General features: G+C 53.3%; 1 long non-coding RNA gene across 3 annotated transcripts; it reads left to right on the top strand.

Annotated features, from left to right (window-relative positions):
* Positions 1-1,959: 1,959 nt before the first annotated feature.
* On the top strand, positions 1,960-9,059 carry LOC125105611 (uncharacterized). 3 transcript variants are annotated; one of them, XR_007128957.1, is made up of 4 exons: positions 1,960-2,185; positions 2,692-2,908; positions 7,561-7,650; positions 8,184-9,059. It is a non-coding gene; the product is annotated as an uncharacterized LOC125105611 (long non-coding RNA). The 3 variants fall into 3 exon arrangements; XR_007128959.1 differs by having other exon boundaries at positions 1,979-2,044; XR_007128958.1 differs by lacking the exon at positions 1,960-2,185 and having other exon boundaries at positions 2,204-2,908.
* The last annotated feature ends 3,732 nt before the right edge of the window (positions 9,060-12,791 follow it).

Below are 12,791 nucleotides of genomic sequence, written 5' to 3' on the forward strand. Positions count from 1 at the left end.
GCAGCGAAGAGGCCTGGAAGCCCACGTTCTGGGAGCCCCAGAGAAACACGTTGAAGGTATTGGGGGAGATGAGGGCTCAGTGAAATTTCTGATGGATGAAGGGGGCTGGGGTATCCCGGTTCAAGAAAACAACACGAAGACAATGGAAGACTCTCTTTAAGGAGTTGACTCTCCCTTTATTTTGTGGCCAGTATAGTCCAACGAGCTGGACCACCAAAGACAGCCTGTGACAGAGACAAACAGGACGGTGCTTCAAGGGCATGCAGGGAGAACACAACGGCCATCGCCAGGAAGCTGGGCAGATTTTGGTCCTGGACTCTCGGAGGACCTGTCCTGGCTCGGCGCCTGCTGGAAGGGACTATGGGAAGGGAGGGGCCAATGTTTTGGGGGAACCTCTCTGTCACTGTTCCGTGGGCTGAGTCATTGTAGTTCCCTGATGATCTGCACGTGTGTATTGAGCCGAGCCGTATGGCAAACACTGGGAGAGAGAAGTGAAGAGCCTGGGCGTTCTGTGTGATCCCAGCATGGGCTCCACGTGGGAGTTCAGGAAGGCAAGATTCACTGTCCCTTGGGGGAGCGACGGGAGAGGGGACCTCAGGTGATGGCAGGCAGGAGAGGCCATTAAGGAGGCACCACTCACTAACGCACGCATGTGTTTCATGGCGGTCAACCCGGCAGCTGAGGACACACGGTGACAAGTCCAAAGAACCAGGCCAGTCCCCGGCACGGTGTAAGTCAAGTGAATGCGTAGCGGGTACAACACACACCTGCGTCCAGTGCCAAGGGTTTGGGAATGGATACAGAAATCCCTGGCCAGTGGGATCACGACATGCAGTTTAAGGAGCTCTCCTACTGAGTTACTATACTACGGATTAACTGTTCAACCCCTTTACCAGGGAGAAAACGGGACCCACTGTTTTCATTCACATGCTGGAATGAGAAAAGCATTCGGGTTAACTCGGGTGAAGTCATTAGCAAACAAGGAGAAGGTTTGCAGAGTCTGTTCCAGGAGCGCTGGAAGGATGGAGTCAAGAAGTCGCTCTTAGGGCAGGAACTAGGTTGAGTGAATGACTTGTGACCTGACAACATAATGGGAACCACGGTGGTCTGGTGTGAGTTCCTTTTCTACCCGGTGGGCTCAGGGGATGGGGACCCAGAGCTGAGGGTCCTTTTCCACTCAGCCCAGCAAGCAGGGGCTTGGACAAGAGAAATGGCCCTGGAACCCCCCAGTGAAGGACCTACATGAAACGAACTTAACTTCAAATAGCGAAGTTAAGAACAGGAAAAACAAGTCTCTGACGATGGAAATCAGAGCGGGGGTTACCTGTGGCTCAGGATTGATAGAAGGATGGCAGGATGGAGCTCTCCAGGGGCTGTGGATGTGTCCTTTATCTCGATGGGGGTGGACGTGCTTTTCAAAATTCATCAAGTTGCACATATAAGATACGTGCATTTCACTGTAAGTGAATTTTAAACTGCATAAAAAATATAGAAATGGTAGGGAAATTATTTAGCAATATTCCTGCCTGGGTCATACCTCAAAATGGAATGAGTATGTCCTCAGGCTACAACCCTAATCTGGAGAGGGTGATAAGACAGGTGGCGGGGAAGACTTGCTGCCCAGGGACCCCGGTTCTAGACCTGGGTTCGCTGGCCCCTTGTCAACTGCCGTCTTCCCCTCCCTCAACTTCTGCTCCATCTGCAGACTGAGGGGGTTTTCGAGGAGACGGAAAAGCTCTGACCGTCAGGGGGTCTCTGTCCCCACTTTCAGAGACACAGGCCGAGCCGGACTAGTTATGGGTGTGACCCGATTTGGGGATTCTTGTGATCTGAATCTCTTCCACATGTCCGGAGTCAGCCCAGCGCGGGCAGCGGGGGAGCATGGGCAACCCGATACCTCCAGGAAGTCCAGGGCTCCCGCTGTTGCTAAAATTAGAAGCAGGCTGCTGCCTCCATCAAGGTCATTCCTCTCCCAGCCCCTCCATGAGCTAACGTCTCCCTCCGCCTGGCGTCCTGCAAATGCTCATGACCCCAGCAGCCCACCGTGAGCCTCCCTACCCTGGGGACCCCGAGCCCAGGAACCAGGGCAGAGAGGGGGTTCTGGTCTCTCAGACACTCTTTCAGAGAACAGGTGAAAGGAGAAAGAACAAAACAAAAGAGGGAAAGGAAGGAAGGAGGAAAGACGGTGAGCAAGCGAAGAGAGATAGTGAACTCATGTGCCCGGAAGGGCGCAGGAGGGGAAGGTCTGTCTGCTCGGTCCATCCTGGGCCCTTTGCTGCTGGGCTGTGGGCGCCACAGAGGCTCCCCCAAAGAGAGCAGATTTTAGACAAAACTCCAGAAGGAGGAAAGTATGTTCTTTCCGGGTCCTGTGTTTCCATAGCGTGTCCGTCGGGAGCGGGTGCTCGGGCAGGGCTGGAGTCCTCGCTTTGACCAGGATCTTGACCTGATCACTTGGACCTCATGTTCCTTATTAGCAAAACAGAGAGATCTGGCATCTAGGGAGCCAGGAGGACGCGGGGGGGGGGGCACAGGGAGCGAGGGCGGCTCGGAGGTGCACGAGCCGGCGGCCTGACGCTAGATCGCACTGGAGACGAGGAGATGATTTTAGGGTCCACTGGGCTCGGTGGGTTCTGCCTCAGGGGCCTCACCGCACTGTGGGTCCTGGCTCTGAAGGTCGCTTCTTCACCCCAGGTCTTCCCAGATGTCCTCTAGGCCGATACGTGGAGAGGGCATCTGTCCCCGCCTCTCCTTCTGGCCCAGCATGAACTGGTGACAAGTAATTCCCACGGAGCTGGCCTGCGGGCTCATGCGGTACCCCGGCGGACGGAGCCGAGCCTCCCCGTCGAGGGGCAGACCCTGTGCCATACCGGAACGCAAAGCTCCCGATGCCGCAGTGGGCACGTAGCAGGTGCGTAAGACGAGGCTTGTGTAATGGATGAGTTATTAAGAATTTTTAAGAAGTCATTTCATCAATCAAGCCGTTCCCTTGACGCTCCAGACTTTTCAGCTGAGTGAAAACAGGTCTTGGGGGAAATACAGTTTAGTGCTCGACGGCTGAGCCGTCCGTCCCCGTGAGGCCATGCGCACAGTCCTTGCTGTCACGGGCAAGGGCCAGAGTGAGAAGCCCACACGGGGCTGCCCGGAGCGGACCCCGGTGTAAACGGGTGTGCACGAGGAGCACAGAGCGACTTGTCCTTCTGGGCACCCCGGCCGTCCCCTCCTCCCACCTTTCAAAGGTCTCCTGACCTCTCCTGTCTCGTGGCACCTGCTGTTGACGATAGCGGGAAGCCCCTCTGCGCCAGTCTTGCCGTGTCCGCGGGGGTCCGCGGGGTTCTGCGGGGAGCGTGGGGGCCTCCATCCTCAGGCCTCACCAGAGTCAGAGACCGGCCCCTCTGCTCACCCTGAAATGCCTCCAGAGACAAGGGGGCAGGCTTCTGGGGTCGTGTGAAGGACGGGGACGAGCTGGCCTGCCGGGACCTGCCTTAGTAGCAAATGCCCAAAATGGAAGGAGAGAAAAAGAGAGAGACAGTTCCTTCCAGACACAAAAAATCTCAGGCTGCAAACCCTGCAGGCATGTTAGCCACGGATTCACGGGCGGCCCCGCTGTTCTGTGGGCGTCTGTGACCCCCAGCAGGGAGCCTTCTCTGTGGAGACGAAGCTGGCCGCCTGGCACAGAGGCCAGAAGCGCTTCCCGGCGGTAACCACAGAGCGGAGCCCTTACACTTGAGGTCCTTTCCTGGGGCCTCCGTGCCTCCCGTCATGGAATAATGCGTGCGAAGGTCAGTGGCCACTTTTCTTTCCTGCCTGTGGAGCTCCCAGAAGGACACCCCAAGGTTCCCACGTTCTGGTTCAGCCCGAGGTAGGAAATACCCATCTTCGTCTGCCATCTTGCTAGTCCCTGCGTTCAGCCGTAGGGTCTGGGATCTCTTTCCTCTAGTCTTTCCCTCGCCCGTTAGGGCATCTGCGCGAGGCCCCCACACCTCTCCTGACTCTCCTTGGAGGCTGACCTGGCTGGGCTTGCCTTCCTGATGAGCGACGGGCTCCTTGACATCATCCAGTATAGATTGCACAGGGTTGCACAGAGGGGCGGACGCTGGTGTGCTTGAACACGGAGCCCTGCCCACCTTGTGCATGCCTGCCCCTTTGCAGCCTGTCCCCGGGAGGGTGACCCTGTCCCAGCCCGGAACACCCGTGGCCTTGACTGGCCTTGAGCTGTTGCAAGCTGGCTACCGTCATCTTTGGGACGAACGTAGATGTGGTCTTTGGGATCTGATATTAAACAACTCCCCCAATGTTTTTTTTTTTCAGAGGTTTTTAGGATTTCTCAGTTGTGGAGAGAGCCCTGGGCATGGGTCATGTGGTCTCATTTCCTTGCAGAAATCCCTTCTCTGAACTACGGCTGAGGACCAGAATCTCCCAGGCTAAGACATCTGGGTCCTTTTGCACAACACCCGTTGGAGATGGGGCTACTGTGTTACCTCATGCCTCATGTCTGTTCTGTAAGGACGCACTTGATGAATTTCTCCTCGAACGCAGAGCCAGGAAAAACTGCTCTTTCCAGTCTGATTCCAGAGTTATTGTAGGATGAAAAGTATACGAGCTGGCCTGCATCCCCTCGTCCAGGAAATTCAGAGATAAACCCAGCGTTCCGCTCTAGTAAACAGCTCATCCCAGGTGGTTCCAAACATACTGTTTCTGTTTTACTCTCCCTTGTTCTTCTGGGAGTTGCATTCACTTTGTAGTTTCCTTAGACTCTTTTTTTTTTTTTTTTTTTTTTTTTTTTGGGAAAGCGTGATTGCATATTCCCCCGCAGAAATTCATGCAGCTGTGCACATGGCATAGATAGACAACCCCCCCTTATCCTCGCCCCCGCCACGTCCCCAGTCCAGGCTGCATGCCGGGCACGGGGGCTGCAGGGACGAGTGGCTTACCGTTGGCCTACAGGGAGGCTCAGCAGGTGTAGAAAGAACCTGACCATGAGGCAGAGCAGGGTCAGTGCTGAGACCGGGAGGAGGCCAGTGGCGCTTAGAAGGAGAAGCAATGCTGGGCAAAGACATTAGAACGCGGAGGACTCCTGGGAAGAACAGGCATTTCCCCGGGAAGGATGCAACAGAACTCGAAGGTAGAAATGGAGGAGGAAGAACATTCCTGGCAGAGGGAACAGTTGGAGCCAAGTCTCGTGAAGGAAAAAATACATTGCCCTCGAGTTTGGCCCAAACAGGAGGGATCTCGTTCAGTCGGCAGCCAGAGACCAGGAGGAGCGTTGGGAGTTCACAACGATGTTCTTTTACTTGGCAGTTTGGAAACAGAATTGGGCCCAATATATCCTTTTGCCCAAATACCCTGTGAATCACGTAGAGAACAAGGATGATTCCCTCGTGTCAGTCGGGACCGGGGCCCCGGACCCGTTAGGGAACTCGTTCTCAGAGACATAGCGGAAGGGAGATCCCCTGTGCCTCAGACCTGGATCTGGCGCTCGCTTCACGGCACGGTTCCATCTCTGGGTTTGCAGGAGGAAGGGGTTGGCAGGGCCTGGCTGGTGCATCTTACCTCGGAGATTCAAGAGTTTGGGTCTGTGTTTCCTTAAGGGCTGGGCGGAGTGGCAGTGAGGAGCAAAGGGAGGGGCTGCTGAGTACAATTCACAGCCTCGGTTCCCCTAACAACGCCTGCGGATGGGTGCGTTTCCGCGCAGCCGGGTTCTCGGTTCCTTTTCTGCTGCTGACAAGCAACAATGAGGGAGTGAGGGAGAAGCTGTGGTGTTTATCTTTCCAGCTCTGAACTTTCAAATGCTGGAATCCCCCGGGTTGGGAAGGGTGGGTGTGGTCCCTTCCCACCATTGCCAAGGCGGGAGATGCAGCGACCCTGCTGGGGACGAGGGGGTGTGATTTCCTCCCAAATAGGAAATTTATCTCCCGAATGGGAGCCTGCAGAGAGTCATCAAGGACTTATCTCCACCAGCAGACTACCAGAGACGAGCCCTGCCCAATCCTTTAGGCCAGAGGGAACGTGTGAGCCAGGGGCGGGAGAGGGAGGTCAGGAACCGAGGACCAGCGTGGAAAGCAGGGCTTTGCTTCGTGCAGAAGGAGGATGTCTTCCTGCCGGACTCTCCCGGGACCCTGGGAGGGATCACAGCGGCCCCTCCCCGGATCTCCGTGATGTTGCAACCGGAGAGGCCAAGTTCGTGTCTGTCATTGAGGGCAAAGGGGAGTTCTGGTCCTTTCTTCCACCTGGGTCCCCAGTTCTGGGGTGAACACCTCAGCTCATGGAAACCAGGCCCTGGAGATTCCAAAAGCTCCTCAAAGAGCCCCAACCTGTTTGTTGAGAGGAAACATCCTCTTAGCACACTTAGGACATTGTGGCAGGAAGGACCCCTCCCCTCCTTACAGAGGAGGACATGGAAGAGAATACCGAGTCGGGCTTATTGGTGACATCATTTCAGGTCTCCTAAATCCTTATTTGAAAAGAATCTACTTTGTTAGGCATAAAAGTATGCAAATCTCCCTGTCCTGCTATCTTTCTCCTCCGTCTGTCCTATTTCTAGGAGGTTTTTCCTCTTATTTCTATAAGTCCTTCTCTACACCCATTTTGTCACGTAGGAAAGGGCGTGATCCTGGCCTGCTACGCGCGTAGGATCCAAATACCGAGGACAGTGTCTGTGCAGCACATTAGACAGTTTGAAAACATTCCATAGACCTTCTCTGAGGGGAGAAAAATCTCTGGTTTTAACGTCTCCCGCCTCAGCCTGCCTCCCAGGATTTTGGTATAGTCTGGGACTTTTTAATTTTTTGGACAAAGTTTAATACTCATTATTATTAAGCATTTTCTTCCTTCAGGAATTATTAAACCGCATGATTTTGCCACTGTGTGCCCTAGAATTACGTCACCCGAGTTCTCACACTTCTGAAACGGACATATTTTCAGCGTTTCTATATAGGAAGTCCTTCTATAATTCAGTCTCCCTATCACTGAACTCTTTAACGTGATTTATAGCCCAGTTGCATAATATTTTTGAGGAAAGTTACATAAGAGTCATATTCTGGGCTGGTATATGCCTGGGACTGTCTTTCTGCTGCGTAAATCACGAACACCTGCTTGCTGGGCTTTGAAATCTTGCTTTGCAGACCTTTTCCCTCCATGTTTCCCCAAGGCTGGCTCTGTTTCTCTTCCTTTGTCCCTGATGTTTTATGCCTCGGTGATGACAGCCATCTCCCTTTACCCTTGAGATTAAAAAAAAAAAAATGCTTCCACTTTTTATCTCTTAAAAGTTCTTGTTCTCAACAAAGAGGTTTGACTCGGCCGGGTGTATCTTCCCCCAGTATGCTTTGCAGTGTCGCTGGGAGATCCTGGAGGGGGTGGTGCCCGCCGTCTTCCGCACCCTCTGGACCCGCTGGTCAAGTCTGGTTAGTAGCCCGGGGATCTGGCTACCATCTTGGTTGGCTTGAGGAAGGCATTCAGCAAAAATCCCCAGATCTGTGTGTTTTGTTTTTCATAATGTTATGGGACTGGGGCAAACTTGCCATCTCAAGTTTCTGATCATGTTCGCCTTCCTTGTGTGGACAGGTGCAGCCACGGCGATGGCAGCCGAGATACCGGACGTCCTGTCCCCGGCAGTCAGATAGAAGCAGAGGTCATACGGAGGCAGAGGTTGAGGTAGCCTCTCTTATGCCAAATATTTGTCCTTAATTGTTGAGGAATCGTGGTGCTAGAGGGGGACGATATCAGGGTGGCCTGAGAGGGAGGGACTGGGGAAGCCGTGGTAGCACTGGGCAGCCACTGTCGGTCACCAGTGCGGAAGCATGTCACACATTAAAATCAGACTAACCGTTCGCGAGCAGATCCAGCCTCCGGTGTCGGGGACGGTCTGTCTGGTCTGTTGCCCAGTGTCTCCCTCAGTCCCTCTGCTTGCTCACGGTCCTTCTGGAAAGGATGTTTGCAAAGCCACTTGAATACCACGCTGTCCTTCAAAGCCCAGAGGAAGGCAGACAACGGTGGCACATTTTCCAGGAACCTAAGCATGCACCTGACCGACTGACACCCCCCGCCCCCGCTGCAGCAGGTGGCATCCCCGCTCCCCTCCGTGGGAAGAGCTCTAGCTCTGAGCATACTTTGGGGGATGGCAAGCACCATCTGGATAGCGAACCGAGATTGGCACTTAATTGCTCTCTAATATCCTTACACCCTAGAACTGAGCCAAAGACCGGCTCTATCACGTGGCAGCCAGACTGTGAGGAGAAGGAGCCAAGAAGCACAGATCTACTCGGCGTGATCAGTGAAGGCGCTCACAGTATTGTCGCACCGGGAGGGGATCGGGATCTTGGCACCTGATCTGCGGGGTGAAGGTGGGGTCAGAGAAGGTGCTGGGACCGGGCCGTGGCCAGGTTCTCTAGGCCAGTTCCTGGGTGAGGCCTCCTTTGGGGACCGTGAGAGGGGATGGTCTGGAGAGTGCTTCACGGACCCAACACAGAATTGGCTCACAAAAATTAGGTAGACATTTGGACTGCTTCTGGCGAGAGCAGGCTGGTGTTTTTGGCAGTCAAACCCAGAGGGAGACTGACTTTGCTCACCGAGACCTCGAAACACACATCGCCAGAACAGGCGATGAGGCAAGAAACAGAGTTGGTTTTGGGTTCTTACGATGGGTGTTAATTTAGAAGGGAGGCACTCGATCGATGGGATTGCTTGCAAGAAGTTAATGCCACGGGCATGGGACATCCCAAGGGCTGAAAATAAATGAGTCTGCCAGACCAACCCTCGGGCTGGACAGCGGAATATCGCAGTCTACTGGAGGACCGGTAGCTGGAGGAAGGGAGGACAGAGGAAGCACGTCATGACGACGGCGATGATGGCGGTGATTACAACAAGCAACATGTCTGTGAGCCTAGCCCTGTTAAAGCCCATTAACTCACTTACGTGCTGCAATAAAGTGAGCAAAGTAGGAAGCATCACCATCCCCATTTCACAGATGAGAAAAGAGAGGCCCAGGGGCACCTGGGTGGCTCAGTGGGTTAAAGCCTCTGCCTTCGGCTCAGGTCATGATCCCAGGGTTCTGGGATCGAGCCCCGCATCGGGCTCTCCTCTCAGCAGGGAGCCTGCTTCCTCCTCTCTCTCTGCCTGCCTCTCTGACTACTTGTGACCTCTCTCTCTGTCAAATAAATAAAAAAAAAAAAAAAAGAAAGAAAAGAGAGGCCCAGAGAAGAGCAAGACCCTGTTAAAACACATCGCTAATGCGGGACGGTGTCGAGGTCTTTTCCACTGGCAAAGAAGGAGCAAACAGACTCTTCATTGGGTACTAAAAGTCAGGAATTCTTCCACAACGCGGAGAAAATTGCAGAAGAATTCAACATGAGACACGGGAGTTGGCTGAGGGGAATGCTGTCAGGAGGCATCCACAGACAGAGGCTTCCAGCCAACCTCCTCCCCCAGGTTTCATTCTCCCACGAATGCAAAGAAGCCAGGTGGGAGCCCGAAAGCCATGGCAGCAGGCACGGGCCCACGGAGGCTGCCTGCAGACCCTGGGCAAGGCTGGCTGGCTCATGCCGAGACAATGAGACCGAGCTGGACGGCTGGCGGTGATGACCAGGACAGCGGGGATTCAGAACCTCCTGGGGGAGGAGGCAGATTGAGATGTGGTTTGAGATCTCAGCAACAAAACCCCTCAGAGGGCCTCCACAGGATGGATCATGGCATCTTTTACATAATGAAAGATTTTATTTATTTATTTATTGAGAGAGAGAGAGAGAGAGAGAGAGAGCAAGGGGAGGGGCAGAGGGAGAGAGGATCTCAAGCAGACTCCACACTCAGTGCAGAGCCCGACACAGGGCTTGATCTCAAGACCCTGAGATCATGACCTGTGCTGAAATCCAGAGTCAGACGCTTACCCAACTGAGCCCCCAGGCGGCCCTGTCCATTGTGTCTTTTAGAGGAGAGTTTCAGATCGTGGGCTCTGGCTGGCTGGAGTCACACCCTATCAGGTCCAGCCCCACTCAGCTGCTCTGGATTGCTCCCAGGGAGCCGCTGCCCTGAAGACCGGAGCCTTTCCCACTGGGGCTGGCAAGGCCAAGGGCAGAGGCCCAAGAACAGAAGAGACGGAGACACTCGCCAGGCTGAGTTCGGCTGTCGGTCATTTCCACCTCATTCTGTGAGAGGGGACTGGTTCCTGCTCCTGGATAGATTTTACAGGGAGGGTGCATGTTGGTGAAACCAGAATTTCTGGATGAGTCGTTGGAGGCAAATAGCGGGCAAGGTTGCGTTATAGTCTGGTGGGTGTAGCTGAGTCCAGACTTTCTGGAAATTCAGACATATTGTGGTCAACAGGCTGGGGAGTTGAGTTCAGCCCTGATCCCAACTCACACTTCATGTGCTAGTGAGTGCATGAGGTCAGATAGGAGCCGATTACAATGGGAACTGGTTCTCTGTCCCCCGTGCGGGTGGGGTGAGGACATGAAGTTAGACAGCTGCCATCTGAACGTGAGAGATCTCAGCACACAGAAGGAGATGCATGAAGGGAAGCTAGGACCCACAGGCGAGGGACTCTCTCCTGTGAACAGACCTTACACTGGGCCAAAGGGGTGGGACACTCATGAGTTACAAGGCACGAGTCTAACCTTCTATGGAATACTCTACAATGATTGCCTTTGGAGATTACTCACTGAGGAACCATCTCAAAGAATTATTTCCAATGCCTTGTACCCAAATCTTACACTTTTCCAATATGGAAGTTTGGGAAAGTTAAGACCTACTGAGAGGAATCACTATGAACTACAGAGTTCACTGTGCCCCCAGATCACGAGCTAGTGAGAAGCTGGTGGTTCCCAGTGTCAGGTGAGATCATGAGCTGGTAAGAAGTTGGTGATTCCTAGTGCCAGGTGGAAGGATGGGGTGTTATTAGCTATTGAATTCCAAGGTGGCTTGGGGATGTAGGCTGGCTGCAGGCTGTTCATCATGAATGAAGCTGTGGGACCTGAGGCGTCCACCAGCCGACATGGGTGGGCATCCAAGCTTCCCTGTTGGGTTGAAGACAGAAGAGTGATGAGCAGGATGGCGGCAGGTCCTGCTGGTGTCACCTGCTTTTTTTCGTGGCACCCAAGCATCATCAGTAAATCACTAAAATCCCAAGAGAGTTAAATTTAGCATCTTTCTCTCTTTCTCTATGTATATTTTAGTGTTTCTTCTCCCCCAACTCAGGGCAGAAGTGAGGAAGCAGGCTCAGGGGCCCAGAAATGTTGTCTCATCCGGATGGGGAATTTCTTAAAAGATATTTTATTTATTCATTACAGTGAGGGAGAGAGAGTGAACACAGAAGCAGAGGGAACAGCAGAGACGTAGGCTCCCCACTAAGCAGGGAGCCCGACATGGGGTTCCATCCCAAGACCCCAAGATCATGACCTGAGCCGAGAGCTTACGCTTCACGCCTCAGCCATCCAGGGGCCCCCAGACGGGGAATTTTTGTTTATGGCCTGATCCTTTCAACAACCACAAATAACTGATATATCTTCTAGTATTCCCTTACAGAACGTATCTGCCCATACCCACGGCAACCTCTTTCATGTATTACTTATTGGACTGCTGGGATATCCTAGGAGACAGCTGTTTTTCTGTTCGTTGTACAGAAGAGGTTACTGAGGCTTTGACAGTTCAGCGGCTTAAAATCCCAGTGAGCTTCGGCCGGCGCCCGGCCCCACCTACCTGCAGAGCCCGGGAGCTCGGGGGCCCCAGCAAGCCCCACGCCGCACCCATGTTCTGCAGCTTATTCAGCCTGAAGAACACGGAGACGATCAGCGGTAAACTGTAGAGTTTCTTCCCTGCATCTGAGCATCACCAGATGATCTCCGTACCTCCCTCCCATCCACCGGGCACATAGCTGGCCGGGGACCGGATGTCTGTGTCCCCTAAAAATTCACAAGCTGAAGCCCTGACCTCACTGTGATGGCACGTGGAGATGTGGCCTTGGGGACGCAATTAGCTGCAGATGAGCTCACGAGGAGCCCCATGATAGAACTGGTGTCCTTAGCAGAAGAGGAGACACCAGAGCTTTCTGTCTCTGCCATATACGGACCCAGCAAGACAACGGCCATCTCCCAGCCAGGAAGAGCGCTCTCTCCCAGAACCAAAGAAACTCTCTTGGTCTTGGACTTCCCAGGCTCTGGAATGATGAGAAATTAAGTTCTGTGACTTAACCCACTCTATTTTGTGACAGTAGCCTGAGACAATAGACAAGTTCATCTGTTTGTCTTGTGAACACAACTTCATTGTTTTTGAAACAGGATTGTTGTAAAAAATTTAAGCAGCATGAAAAAAAAATACAATAAAGAAAAATGATTCCCAATTTCACTACTCAGAGATGGTTACCAAAATCAATTTGCCGGACCCGGGCTTCCCTACATGGGCACCAATTTATGTAACATTTTACATAAATAAAATCATAGAGTGCAGAACAGGACAGACCGCTTCTCTAGTTAGCTTCGCGGTGTGTTAGGTTCCCGGGGCTGCGGAAACAAAGTAGCAGGAACCAGGGGCCACTGTTGATTCTCACTCAATCTGGACGGGGAAAGTCTGAGATCCAGGTGCTGGTGGGGTTGGTTCCTCCTGGAGGCTGTGAGGGGAACCTCTTCATGCCTCTGTCTAAGCTTCTGGTGGTTTCTGACAGTCCTCTGTCACCCTCGGCTTGCAGACCCCTCGCTCAGCGCTCTGTCTCCCTCTTCACGGGGCGTTTTGCCTGTTTGTCCCTTTTCTTAGAGGGACAAAAGTCATTAGATTAGGACCCTCCTTAGTCCAGTATGACTTCATTTTAA

Source organism: Lutra lutra, chromosome 7, assembly GCF_902655055.1.
Source record: "Lutra lutra chromosome 7, mLutLut1.2, whole genome shotgun sequence".
Lineage (NCBI taxonomy): Eukaryota > Metazoa > Chordata > Mammalia > Carnivora > Mustelidae > Lutra > Lutra lutra.